The sequence below is a fragment of the Lipotes vexillifer genome, unplaced genomic scaffold (assembly GCF_000442215.2).
Source record: "Lipotes vexillifer unplaced genomic scaffold, Lipotes_vexillifer_v1.1 scaffold2700, whole genome shotgun sequence".
Lineage (NCBI taxonomy): Eukaryota > Metazoa > Chordata > Mammalia > Artiodactyla > Lipotidae > Lipotes > Lipotes vexillifer.
In genome coordinates, this window is record NW_006773303.1 from 274772 (window position 1) to 287512 (window position 12741).

General features: G+C 44.7%; 1 pseudogene; it reads right to left on the reverse strand.

Annotated features, from left to right (window-relative positions):
- The window catches only part of LOC103082266 (proteasome subunit alpha type-3 pseudogene), a 25614-nt pseudogene extending 18348 nt beyond the window's left edge, over nt 1-7266 (reverse strand).
- Nucleotides 7267-12741: the final 5475 nt, after the last annotated feature.

Sequence of the window (12741 nt, forward strand, 5' to 3'; positions counted from 1 at the left end):
TATATATATATATATATATATATATATTTATATGCTGGTTAGTCAACTCTTCTGCTCATACCCTTCCATTTGAAAAATACTGCTTTAGACGTTATTGAGGGTAGGGCAGGGTGATGGGGATAGAGAAGAGTGAGGAAGGTTTCCTGGAAGAGACTGTAGTGGCTTTTGGAAGAAGAGGGAAAGGAGCAATATGTCTGGCCAAGGGAACTAACTTGGGGTGTAGGACATGGGCCACAAGGGACTGTAATTCATTCCCCAAACCTAGGAGGCTTCAAAGCCTCTCCCTGCTTCCCTCCCTCCCCCGTGATCTCTCAAGCCCTTTCATCTGGGCTTGAGTGTAAATCATTAGCTCTAGGTGGGGACACAAAGCAGGACTCTAACACAGGTATGTGTGGGAAAGGCCTGGAGGAAGTTCAACAGTGTAAATGAATGTCTTCAGATCCTGACGGGTTGGGTGGTGGAGAAATGTCAGTTAATTTGGCAGGCACCCACTCAACCGAGCTGCTTGGGGTGGGGTGGGGGAGAGCTCTGTGCGCTTTAGGCCCAGGGCATTGCAATGCCTGAGAATCCCTAGAAGCTTATCCTAAATCCCTCCTGTTGCAGCACCAGCTACTTCATCATGTTCTGATCAGGGCCTTTGGGAGAAACAGCTTCCCAAGACCTGAGGATCACTAAAACCATTCATTCATTCATCCATTCATTCAAATTCCTTGAGTTGTTCTTTTGTAGAGCAGTGTTTCCCCAGCTCAGCCCCAGGCAGGTGAGGCTGAGGCCAGCAGTGAAGCTAAATCTGTACACAGTGCTTGGGGCTCCCTCTACACAGGTTAAGAGAATAATAATCACTCACAGATAAAATCTCACGGAGGAGGGAGTTCTGTGTAACTTCAGCGGGCAGAACTGTGTCTAGAAATTTGGAAGGAGGTAGATTTCAGCCCAGTATAAGTAGAAATAATGTTCTAGTAATCAGAGTGCGCAATGAGGGCACTGTCTTAACGTCACTTACAGGATATCTTTAATAAAATTTTTAAAATTCAAGTATAGTTGATTTACAATATTGTGTTAGTTTCAGGTATACAGCAAAGTGATTCAGTTATATATATATATATATATATATATAGGTCCTTGCATTATTATATTCTAAGTGCTGGTTATTTTTGTTACATATTTCCATAGCTTTGCAGTAACTTCAGATACTTTTTTTTTTTTTTTTTTTTTTTTTCAGATACTTTTAGGCTATCTTAAAGTCTTCACACTGAAGCCAGATGTCTTCACACTGAAGCCAGATGTCTTCACACTGAAGCCAGATGTCAGGAGGGCTACAAAGAAGATTCCTACCCTGAGAGGCCAAATTTGAACATTCATTCATTCAAACACTTATTGGCCACCTATTATGTGCACTGTGCTAGGTGGCTGGGGTCATTTCTGAGGACAAAGCAGATCAAAATCCCTAATCTCCTGGAGCTGACATGGCTGGGAGGTGGGAGGAGTGGGAAGTCAGGCACTGTGTGACCTGGCAGGCCTCCTATAATTCCAGGACTGTAGAATGTGTAGAATTCTATGGAATTTCATGACTCACTTCTACCTGTATCATTTCTGGTAATCCTCACAACAACCCTTAAAGTTGTTAGGGCAGGCCAGGCCAGTGTCTACACCTAATAAATGTGTACTCAAAAAAGCAATATTTTTATTCCACTCAGGAAAAAAATCAGGCCCAGAGGGTGGCTGAATCAAGGTCATGGAGGTAATTTGGTTGGGACAAGGATTCAGATTTTAGAGCCTCCCAGCTTTTCACACTCTGGTCCGTGACCCAGCCCAGGTGGGGCCCGAAAATCTCCCTCCTTATCCACCTTCCCCAAGGAGAGCTGAGGCTTTCCCTAGGGTGGGGAGAGGGGAGAGGGACCTGGGTCAGGGTGAGGGGACTGACTGGGGGTGTGTGTGTGAGGGCGTCTGTGCACCACCCTTCTTATTCCTGGTGACAATAGGCATAAGCAGATTGTGACAGGACTTCCGGAGACGGAAAGGGCATGGGCAATTATGGAACCTGAGAAGAGGACATGGGAATTCTGGTGCTCAACTACCTGTAATAATATCAAGCCTTACAATAATACTTACTATGGGCTGGGCAGGGTCCTACAAGCTTTACACCTGTTGATTCACTTATTCCCACCACAACCCCAAGGAGCATGCACTATCCTTAGCCCTATTTTAGGAACAAGGAAACTAAGGCACTGACATAAGGAACCTGCCCAGGGTCACCCATTGAGCGAGTGGTTCTCCTGCGGTTTGTGGCTGGGCAGCCTAGCTGGAGGGCTAACCTGGGTCCGGAACCGTCTTTCCTCCCGATCTCCGTCAGCGGGCACCTGGCCAACCCGCTGCCCTGGCACCCGCTGGCCCTGCTCAAACCAGACCACATCCAAGGCCTCCTCCAAGGTCGCAGTCCTCGTGGGCGGGGCTGAGGGGCAAAGAGGAACTGGGAGAACAGAAAGAAGCTTTGTGTCTGGGGGGGGATTCCCCTTAAAGCCACAGGCCTGGTGGGAACGGATGGGGATGCCGGGAGAGATGGAGAAGTGGCGCCAGAGCCCGGGACCGCGGGGAGCGCGAGGTGTGCGGACGCGCGGCGAGGGGTGGGAAGCGGGACCCTAACTCTCAAAAATTCGCCCTAAAGACTCTGGAGCTGGGAGAGCTGCTTCCCGGCTCTGCGCCGCCCGCCGTCTCGGGTCGTGTCCCGAGCAAACCGCGTGGGGAAGTCGCATTCCGGCCCGCGCCCTCCTTTCTCTCGCTCAGTCCCCACACCCTCGGGTCTGCCTCTCCCGCCCCCTCGCGTCCCCCGTCCCCAGTGGAGTCAGCGGGGGGCGCCTAGGTGTCAGCCTCGAGAGCTCAGGGCAGTGCCGCCTGTCCCGTGGCCCCGCCGAGGCTGGGTTCGCACCTGGGGCAGGGTCGCCGCGCCTCCTGCCGCCGCTTCCCCAGCACCTCCCAGCTGCGAGAGTCTCCTGGTTTCCAGTTTGTCCTGGGGCTCCTGGGAGCAAGTCCCAGGGCGAGTCCTGTGGCACCTGCAACCAGCCCTCAGTCTCCTAAGATAAGGAGAACTTTCCTATCGTAACACATAACACTCAAAGGGAAAAAAATCTCGTGTGTGTGTGTGTGTGTGTGTGTGTGTGTGTGTGTGTGTGTGTGTGTGTGTGTATTCGCGCGCGTGCGCTGAACGCGCGTGAATGTTTAGGGTAAGGATTGAATATTAAAAAGCAACCTTAATTTTTTTTTTGAGAAAATAAATGCGAAACATTTTACATACCAATTTTTAAAAAATTAAACTTTTTAGTTTGAGATAATTGTACACACGTGCAGTTGTCAGAAATAACACAGAGAAATCCAATGTACCCTTTACCCATTTTCCCCCAAGGGTAGCATCTTACCAAACTATAGTGCTATAATGTCACAGACAAGATTTTGACATTGATAAAGTAAAGATACAGGACATTTCCATCACCACAAGGATCTCTAGTGTTGTCTTTGTATGGCCACGCACACTTCCCTCTGGCCCCATTTCCCCCTTAACCACCGCGCCCCTGCCCCCCCATCCCATCCCCCGCAGTTACTAAGCTGTTCTCCATTTCCATAACTTTGTCATTTCAGGAATGGAATGGAGGGACTTGCCTGGCGGTCCAGAGGTTAAGACTCCGTGCTGCCAATGGAGGGGGCCTGGGTTCTAGCCCTGGTCAGGGAACTAGATTCTGCATGCCGCAACAAAGACTCAGCACAGCCAAATAAATAAATATTAAACAAACAAACAAAAAGGAATGGAATAGAAATGGAATCATACAATATGTGACCTTTTGGGATTGGCTTTTCTTAGCATAGTTCCCTGGAGATTCATCTGGGCTATTTCATATGTAGCTGAGAAGTATTCTACCGCATGGATGTGGTCCCCCAATTTAACCATTTACCTGTTGAAGCACATCAGTATTTCTTCTAGTTTTTAGCTATTTTAAGTTTATTTTTAAAATAAATTTATTTATTTTATTTATTTATTTTTGGCTGTGTTGGGTCTTTGTTGCTGTGAGTGGGCTTTCTCTAGCTGCAGCGAGCGGGGGCTACTCTTGGTTGCAGTGCGCAGCCTTCTCATTGCAGTGGCTTCTCCAGTTGCGGAGCATGGGCTATAGGCACGCAGGCTTCAGTAGCTGCGGCACACGGGCTCAGTAGTTGTGGCTCGCAGGCTCTAGAGTACAGGCTCAGTAGTTGTGGCACACGGGCTTAGTTGCTCCATGGCATGTGGGATATTCCCGGACCAGAGCTCAAACCCGTGTCCCCCGCATTGGCAGGCAGGTTCTCAACCACTGCGCCACCAGGGAAGCCCTTAAGTTTATTTTTTCTTGTTGGTTTTCCTGTACGGGTTCTTGTGTGAAGATAAAGTTTTTATTTCTCTAGAATAAATGCCCAAGAGTGCAAATGCTGGGTTGTGTTTTTAGATTTTTTTTTAAATTAATTTATTTTATTTATTTATTTTTGGCTGCTGGGTCTTCATTGCTGCGTGCGGGCTTTCTCTAGTTGTGGCGAGTGGAAGCTACTCTTTGTTGCGGTGCAGGCTTCTCATTGTGGTGGCTTGTCTTGTTGCAGAGCACGGGCTCTAGGCGCATGGGCTTCAGTAGTTGTAGCCTGCAGGCTCAGTAGTTGTGGCTCACGGGCTCTAGAGCACAGGCTCAGTAGTTGTGGCCCATGGGCTTAGATGCTCTGTGGCATGTGGGGTCTTCCCGGACCAGGGCTCGAACCCATGTCCCCTGCATTGGCAGGCGGATTCTTAACCACTGTGCCACCAGGGAAGCCCCTGTGTGTTTAGATTTTTAAGGAACTGCCAAACTGTATTTCAGAGCGGCTGTGCCATTTAACATTCCCACCAGCAATGTATGAGTGTTCCAGTTTCTCCACATCTGCTCCAGCTTTTGGTGTTGTCCATTTTTTAATTTTAGTCATTCTAATAGGTGTGTCGTGATATCTTGTTGTGATTTTAATTTGCGTTTCCCTAATAGTGACATTGAACATCTTTTCATGTGCTTATTTGCCATCTGTATATCCTCTTCAGGGAACTGTTTCTTCTGGTCTTTAACCCGTTTCTAAGTAGATGGTTTATTTTTCACTGTTGAGTTTTGAGAACTCTTTATATGTTATAGACACTGGTACCTGTAGGATGTATGGTTTGCAAATATTTTCTCCTAGTCTGTTTTTTCATCCTCTGAGCAGCTTCTTTCACAGAGCAAACACTTTTAATTTTGATGAAGTCTAACTTAGCAAGTTTTTCCTTTTATGGAGCATGCTGTTGACGTCAAGTCTATGAGCTCTGCCTAGCTCTGGATCTCAAATATTTTCTCCTATGTTTTTTTTCCTTTTTATAGTTTTATGTTTTACACTTAAGTTTCTGATCAATTTTGAGTTTATTTTTGTATAAGGTGTAAGACATGGGTCAAGACGGTTGTTGTTGTTTTTTGTTTGTAATTGTCCAGTTGCTCCAGTACTGCTTGTTGAAAAGGCTATTTTTTTCTCTATTAATTTATTTTTATGCTTTTGTCAAAAATTTGGGCATATTTGTGTGGATCTATTTCTGGGTTCTCTATGGTGTTCCATTGATCTATGTGTCTGTCCCTCCACCGATACCACACAATCTTGATTACTATAGTGATAATAATGTCTTCAAATCATGTAGACTGATTTTTCCCACTTTTATGTAATTGTTTTAGCTATTCTTGTTTCTTTGCCTTTCCATATAAATTTTAGAATAATCTTGTCTCTATCTACAAAAAGAAAAAAAATTCCCATTTCATTGTTGATGTTGGCAATTTGTTTCTTCTTTCTTTTTTAATTTGTCTGTCTTGCTAGAAGTTTGTAATTTTATTCATCTTTTCTAAGAAATAGTTCTTTGTTTCACAGATTTTCTTCATTGCTTTTCTGTTTTCTGTGTCACTGTTTTCAAAATTTCTGCTCTCCTTATTATGTCCTTCTTTCTGCTTGCTAAGGGTTTATTTTGCTTTTCTTTTTCTAGGTTCTCGAAATGGAAGCTGAGCATAAATTTCTCAACACTGGTTCATCTGTATACTACCACTTTTAATTTAATTTTAATTTTTCATCTGTATCCTACCATTTTTAAATTTTCATTCACTTCAATGTGTTTTTAAGTTTCCTTTGAGACTTCTTTGACCCATGCATTACTTAGAAGTGTGTTGTTTAGTTTCCAAGTGTTTGGAGATTTTCCTGTTATCTTTCTGCTGTTGATTTCTAGTGTGATTTCATTGTGGTCAGAGAAAACATTCTCTATTATTTAAATTCTTTTCAACTTTTTGAGGTTTGTTTTGTGGCCCAGGATACGGCCTGTCTTGGTATATGTCCAGTGGGCACTTGAAAAAAAATGTGTATTCTGCTGTTGTTGGTGGAGTGTTTTATAAATGACAATGAGGTATTGGTTGATGCTGTTTTTGAGTTCCTCTATAGCTTTGCTGATTTTCTGTCTAGTTGTTCTATTAATTAATAAGAGAGGGGTGTTGAAGTCTCCAACTATAATTATGGGTTTGTCTATTTCTCCTTTCAGTTCAATCAGTTTTTTTACTTCACATATTTTACAGCTCTGTTGTTTGGTGCATACACATTAGGATTGCTATATCTTCTTGGTGAATTGACTTTTCATCATTATGTAATGTCTCTTTCTATCTCTGGCAATTTTTCTTTGCTCTGAAGTCTACTTTATCTGATATTTATATTGCCACTTCTGCTTTCTCTTGATTGATATTTCATGATATATCTTCTTTTTTCATTCTTTTACTTTTATATCCTTGATTTGAAGTGAATTTCTTATAGACACATTTATAATAGAAAAACAAAAGTTGACTTTAATAGACTGCCTACTTATTTTAGAACTAGAATCCTAGGACAAGGTAATTACTGCCAAAGATTCCTGTGGGCCAGACCATTCTGATTATTACGCTGACCCGGTTGCCTTTTTTTTTTTGGCGGTATGCGGGCCTCTCACTGTTGTGGCCTCTCCCGTTGCGGAGTACAGGCTCCAGACGCGCAGGCTCAGCGGCCACGGCTCACGGGCCTAGCTGCTCCGCGGCATGTGGGATCTTCCCGGACCAGGGCACGAACCCACGTCCCCTGCATCAGCAGGGGGACTCTCAACCACTGCGCCACCAGGGAAGCCCCCGGTTGCCTTTTAAGGTAACCAAACCTACCTTGCCTCTGGTGGTCAACTGCTGCCCCTGGCTGTTCCATGCTGGGATCCATCATTGCTCTCGAAATCAGGAAGCCCATTTCCATAGCAGCCCGTCCATCTTCATTCCTGAGTGCAGAGAAAAATCAGCACAGCCCTTTTTAAGAATGCTGTGCTTCTCTTCCAGTATATTTCCCAATGCCTCAGTGAAGGACTTTTCCCCTAGGCCCTCTTGGAGGGATTATTTAGGGATTAGTGAGTGGATTGTATATGATAAATCCGCTTCAACATTCCTGTCTCTTTAAGTCTTTGGATTCCTTTCTCTGCATTATGCAATAGGATTTCTTGCATTGCAGCTGCATTTGTTGTACACCACTCCTGAATCCAGATTTTAACAAATTAACTAAGGAAAGAGATAAAATCATTTCTAACTGCTGGAGTTAGCACACCGAGTTTGGAATCTCTGAACCCATATTAAAAAATTCAGCCCAGGGAATTCCCTGGTGGTCCAGTGGTTAGGACTCTGTGCTTTCACTGCCAAGGGCCTGGGTTCAATCCCTGGTCAGGGAACTAAGATCCCACAAACTGCGAGGCGAGGCGCCCCCTGCAAAAAAAAAAAAAAAAAAAAAAAAAAAGCCCAATTCTAAAACTGTGTTCCTTTCTCTCTGGTTTAGCATCTTTAGAATCCCACCCCACCCATATTCCCCAAGTTTATGTTTAATAATATAGCAAAATCTTTGTTAATCTTGTGAGTCTTTTCCTCTAGGGTCAGATTTTGTACTTGTCTCCCTAGTTACGTGTCTGAGGCACCCATTGCACATTGACCACTTCAGGTGAGGCTTTTACAGAGTCTCCAAGCAAGACAGGACCAGACTCGTTAGACGGAGAAGGAAGGGCTGCCTCTGCCAGACAGTGAGATTTAGTGGGGCCTGGGCATTCAGCATCCTCACATAGATCCCAAAGCCCCTTTGCCCATTCTTAGGATTCCTCCTTAATCTCTCGGCTTTTCCCATGAGACCTGGTAAGGTTTCAGCGGCATCAGCCCTGTGGCTATAGGAGTTAAGAGATTCATTTGGGAAGTCTTTCTTAGGAGCAGCCCGGTCCTCTTCAGACAAGAATTTAAAATTTAAAGTTAAAAATTTAAAAAGAATTTAAAATGTCAAGCTTGCCATTTCCTTTGCTTAGGCTCATTAGTACAGCCAAAGCAGCCAGACCACACCAGAGTCCTTGATCTCCTTTTTCCTTTCTGGGAGGGAAGGAGGGAAGGCCATGGTGCTGACCCTTGGTACAACTTGGGTCTGACTCTCAACATTGCTTGCCCAGTGGAATCACATAGGGGCTCTTTTAACATTTGCCTGGAGGCCTGCACCCCAACCTCAGAACAACTGAGTCAGGATCTCTGGAGATGGGACCTGGCCTTGGTATTGTTTATAAATCTCGCCAGGTGATTCAAATGTACATCCAGGGCTGAGAACCCCTGGGTTAAGTTGTAATCCACACAGGAAAGAGTTTGGGACTGGGAATCTGGAGATGTGTTTCCTGTTAAGCTTCTTGCTCTGTAGCTTCGGACAAGTCACATGATCTCTGTGAACCTCTACGCCCACGTCTCTGGGCCAGAGCCAGTAATAACCACTGCCTTGCATACCTCACAGGATTGTGATGAGGATCAAATGCATAAGGGCCCTGGGAACTGTGAGACATTGTCCAACGGGAGGGCTAGTCATACCCCACGCATCATCTCGGGTTACTTCGATCAACTTAGTTGCAAACACTGCTCAGCCTCTGCCAGGGACTTTCTGCTTCATCCTCGGGCAGGTATACATCCCATAATGTTGGCTGGGGTCAGTCTAGTCTCAGGCCTGTCTGATCACCGTACCACATCAGTCTCACCTTTTTAGGTGCCCGAGGAAAGATAGATTCCTCCTGGCTAAATTCCACTGATGGCCAGCCAGGGCAGCGCAACCCTTTGTAGGGGCTCATCAGACTTCCGGGGCACCTATGTGGTCAGAGGGAGCACATGCCATGTCATACTTACACATTTGGAAAATGGTAGGGCAGATGGGCCAAGAATACTACCTCGACGGCTTTCCTAAAACAAACGTCAGAAAGTAAAGCTCAACCATCTTGCCCCAAGGATTCATATCCTGTAGACTCCTGCAAAGATTGGGGTCGGGGGACAAAGTAGGGGTTGAAGAGACATTGGGAAGGAAGAAGCGGGATAGGTGATTGTTATGTTTATTCAGGGAAGGTAGGTTTAAGAAGGGTGAGACGCACCTCACTAGGGCGCCTTGCTTTCAGGTAGGATGTTTTCCTCCAGGTAGTAGAACCCAGGCACCCAGAGGCAGTGGGGTTCCCTGCCTGCAGAAACTTCCAGGTGACCTCTCGTGGGGCTCAGGAAGAGTGGCCCTTGCTCTGCTCACTTCGCAGCCTCTCTGACTCATCTTCTCTTGGGGCCTGACAGTGATAAAGACGCCCACCCCCTCCCTCTGGGGGCTTCCCTGCACCCTTAGGGGCTGCCTGTCCTGGCCTCATCCTCCTCTGGGCCTCTCAAGAGCAAAGGGGCTCGAACAGTGCTGTCTTTAGCTTTTCTCCAAGGACCCCTCATGTTTTTAGAGACTGCAGAATAGACACACTGTATTTTTTAAGTAAAAACCCAGTTTTCCATTAGTTGAAGATTCATTATCCTGGGATCATCACCTTTTCACTTTCCTGACTACAATTCTCCCTGCCTGCTCTATCCAACTTATAACACTTGTCACCTGCTAACATGCTATATCACATTTATTATCTGTCTCCTGTCACCAGAATATAAACTCCATGAGGATAGGGATTTTGTCTGTTTTGTTCACTGAAAATCCCTAGTGCCTAGAAGAGTGGCTGGTGCATAACAGAGGCTCAGTAAGTTTTTGTGTGAGGAATGAATAAAAACGCAAATACTTTTGACCACTAGGCTGTGACCTCCACGAGGTAGGGGCAATACCAATTTTCTTTACCACGTATATAATCACAGGGCCTGGCACAAAGTAGGCACTTCATAAATATTTGTTAATATGGCAGTCCAGCATACCATTTTAGGAATTTATAGATAAATTCCCAGATATGCTCACACATGGCATATTAATTAACATTAATTGCAACATTTTTGAGAAAGCAAAACTACTAGAGACCAAGACGCGCATCACTAGAAGACCTTGGTTAAGTGAATTTGTACTCCACACACTAGAGTACCAGGCAGCTATTAAAAAGAATGAGGTATATGTGAAATTAAATATAATAGCTCCCTTCCCACCAAGCAACGGTTTTCTTTTCGGTTGTTGTTGCCGAGACCTGAGAGAAAATTATTGAAATTCCTTCTAAAATAATGATCCTAGGGAATTCCCTGGCAGTCCAGTGGTTAGGATTCCGTGCTCCCATTGCAGGGGGCATGGGTTTGATCCCTGGTCTGGGAGCTAAGATCCCACATGCCACATGGCGCGGCCAAAAAATAATAATAACAAAAAAAAAAAATAAAATAAAATAGGGACTTCCTTGGTGGCGCAGTGGTTAAGAATCCTCCTGCCAATTCAGGGGACACGGGTTCGAGCCCTGGTCGGGGAAGATCCCACATGCGGCGGAGCAACAAAGTCTGTGTGCCACAACTACTGAGCCTGCGCTCTAAAGCCTGCGAGCCACAACTACTGAAGCCCGCGCACCTAGAGCCCGTGCTCCACAACAAGAGGAGCCACCGCAGTGAGAAGCCCGCACACCGCAACGAAGAGTAGCCCCTGCTCACCACGACTAGAGAAAGCCTGTGCGCAGCAAAGAAGACCCAACACAGCCGAAACTAAACAAATAAAATAAATAAATTAAAAAAAAGTAATTATTAAAAATAAATAAATAAATAAAATAATGATCCCAACATCATTCCTATACAGATGCAATGGAAATTTTATGTAAAATGATATCATATATATTTTAAAAATAAATTTATTTATTTATTTTAATTTTTGGCTGCATTGGGTCTTCGTTGCTGTGTGTGGGCTTTCTCTAGTTGCGGCGAGCGGGGGCTACCCTTCGTTGTGGTGCACGGGCTTCTCATTGCAGTGGCTTCTCTTGTTGAGGAGCAAGGGCCCTAGAGTGCGTGGATTTCAGTAATTGTGGCACACGGGCTCAGTAGTTGTGGCTCGTCGGTTCTAGAGCGCAGGCTCAGTAGTTGCGGCACACAGGCTTAGTTGCTCTGCGGCATGTGGGATCTTCCTGGACCACGGCTCAAACCCATGTCTCCTGCGTTGGCAGGAGGATTCTCAACCACTGCGCCACCAGGGAAGCCGATATATGTTGTATGATGTTTCTCAAACTAGATGGTTGACAAATTACTAAGGCGAGGGTCAGGAAAGACCTAGATATCATTTCTCAAATTGGTCTGTGGAGCATGATTGGACATTACACAGATCAAGGTTCTGATTTTTAGAAAGAATTTGTAGAGTGTCGTAGTTATTCTTTATTGCAGATTAAGAGCAGATTTATGTGATATAAACATTCAACTGGACAATGGGTAGGAACAAATTAATTGAAATTGGCACTGAAACAGGGGAGGTGACAGAATGCATAATCACTACAATTCTGCATTTTCCCCCCTCAATATTGGGCTAACAATATCCTTATAGTAAATGGAACATGCATATGGATTCCAAATGAAGGTAGAAGAAATTCCAAATTCATTCATCTGGGTAAAAAAAAAAGTACGTCTGCATATTTTGATTCAGAAAGGTGTCCAAATTATACTGTGAAATGAAGAAAGCAGAGTTTAAGAAATCAAGATGAAGAGTAGTATGAGCCTGCATACCTAAAATAAAATGTGTTTGTATATGTCTAGCTTAGGAAATTATTTTACAGTGGTTACCTCTGGGGAGTGGAGTGGGACATATTTAATTTTCTTTCCTTCTTTCTTTCTGTATTTTGTGCTTGTTTTTTATACTTTTTAACTTAAAAAGATAAATTACCATTCCAATCAAAGCGTATTAGTTTTAGACATCCTTTGTTTTCACTACTAGATGACACACTTCCAATCAAAAGCACAGAACTGTGCAACTAGAGATTATCATACTAAGTGAAGTAAGTCAGAAAGAGAAAGACAAATACCATATGATATCACTTATATGTGGAACCTAAAATATGGCACAGATGAATCTATCTACAAAACAGAAACAGATTCACAGACATAGAGAACACACTTGTGGTTGCCAAGGCGGGGGTTGGGGGGTGGTGGGTGAGAGATGGATTGGGAGTGTGGGATTAGATGTAAACTATTATATGCAGGATGGATAAACAACAAGGTCCTACTGTATAGCACAGGGAACTATATTCAATATCCTGTGATAAACCATAATGGGAAAGAATATAAAAAAATAATGTCTAGGGCTTCCCTGGTGGCTCAGTGGTCTTTAAGAATCTGCCTGCCAATGCAGGGGACGTGTGTTCGTGCCCCAGTCTGGGAGGATCCCACATGCCGCGGAGCGGCTGGGCCCGTGAGCCATGGCCGCTGAGCCTGTGCGTCCGGAGCCTGTGCT